We start from the raw sequence: 1,749 nt of genomic DNA, 5'->3' as shown, positions 1-1,749 counted from the left end.
GCCGGAGGTAGCGATGAGATCGTCCATTTGGAGTCCCAGTGGGATCTGGACTCTCAGCGTGAAACATTACAGGCCTGCTGAACACCTTGCAATCTAGGAAGCCTCAGATGTGAGGGCAAATTCTGGAATATTGAACCATTCCTCCTCGAAATTCCAGGCGGCAATTCTATGAATTGCTCCACAGTGCTTTCACTACAGGAATGGATAATGCGCTTATTTCTGGAGGTTAACTTAAAATCACCTCCTGCCCCCCACCCACTAGACCCAGGCCGTCCAGTATCTTTCTTGAGGAAGCCCCTCTCCCCTGGCAGGCTACATGGCCCAAAATGGGGGGTTCGCCTGATCCCTGCTCCCTAGGAGAGAATGGGTGCCTAAGGATTTGCTGCTGCCGCCGCTGCCTGCATCTGCCCCATGGGGCCCTCACTGAAGCTGGTACCCCAGAGTTGGTGATGCTGCTGCTGGTCCAGCCGCAAGGCTGCCTCTCGCCGCCCTCAAGAAGAACAGAATCCTGTGCTGAGCCCATAGAAAGGCCCCTCTTTTAGGGTTCCAATGACTTAGCTTCATTGGACCTCCACCAGGCTCACACACAGCCCATCTGCCAGCTCTGCAGCCAACCCAAAATGGCTACATCAGGACCTCACCAGGCCCCCGAGCCATGATGGTTCCGATGATCTCCCTCTTTTCTTCCCTAGAATCCACATCTGGGGAGAGACCATTTTCAACTCCTGTGATGGGCCCAGAACTTCACAGCATGCAAAGCCTGTTCCTAACCCTAGGGGTGTGTGTGTGTGTGTGTGTGTGTGTGTGTGGTTGTAGGAGAATTATCTTTCTTGTATCAACTCCTACATGATCCAGGCACCTCTCTCACTACCACAGAAGCCTAATGTGAATTTAATCGCCAACAGTCCCCCACTACTGAACGTGAGGGGCACTTTTGCAATGTTCTGCGTGAGTAAGCCAAAATGAGACAGAAGATGGGAATAAAAAGGGGGCGGCGTGGAGGTGTCCATAAAAAAGGCTGGGATGAAGAACCAGATGCTGTAGAATCTAAACCTAGAGCCAATGGACGCCCCGTAGGCCTGTACTGGGAATGGTGCCACACGATTTAGGCGTTGTCACCACCCTTACAGATGTCCCCATTAGGTGGAGCTTGGTGTCTCTTTAAATTGTGAATTCATGTACTTTTAAAGGCCACAGGGTCCTTTTTATTTGTAAACTCGGCATCACTTCCAAATCTTTTCAGCTCACTGTGCTTTAAGCTTTTGCATATCATCTGTCACAAGCGGTTGTGTTCACAGAATCTGTCTTCTCCTTTCCCACGGAACATCGTGTTTCCACTCCACGGTTCCCTGCCTCCCTGCGGGCCACCTGTGAGCTGATTTCCATGGCTTCGCGTGGAAACGTGCTCGGTCTCCCCTGCTACCCCATCTTTGGAGTGCCGCCCAGATTTTACCATCACAAATGGCACTGCCCTGAACGTCTTTCTCACTTGGGTGGGAGCCCGTCCAAGGGTGGGAATCATTAGATGTCTTGGATACAAAAGTCCAGGAAGTTGAGCTGAGTTAGACTAATCCATGTGAGATGCACCTTCAATGTCAATGCCAGCAAAAATAGTTTTCTGAGAGCCGCTGTGGCTCTGCCGGGGTTACAGCAACAACCCTGAGTCGGGCAGACTCATGCAGCCGGCCCATCCTGAAAGTCCGTGCCAGGGATCTCGGCTTCAGTCCAGATTTACTAACCTCTTCTCAG

This window comes from Mandrillus leucophaeus, unplaced genomic scaffold (assembly GCF_000951045.1).
Source record: "Mandrillus leucophaeus isolate KB7577 unplaced genomic scaffold, Mleu.le_1.0 Scaffold564, whole genome shotgun sequence".
Taxonomy (NCBI): domain Eukaryota; kingdom Metazoa; phylum Chordata; class Mammalia; order Primates; family Cercopithecidae; genus Mandrillus; species Mandrillus leucophaeus.
The sequence above is the reverse complement of the archived record's forward strand: the minus strand, read 5'-3'. Positions refer to the sequence as shown.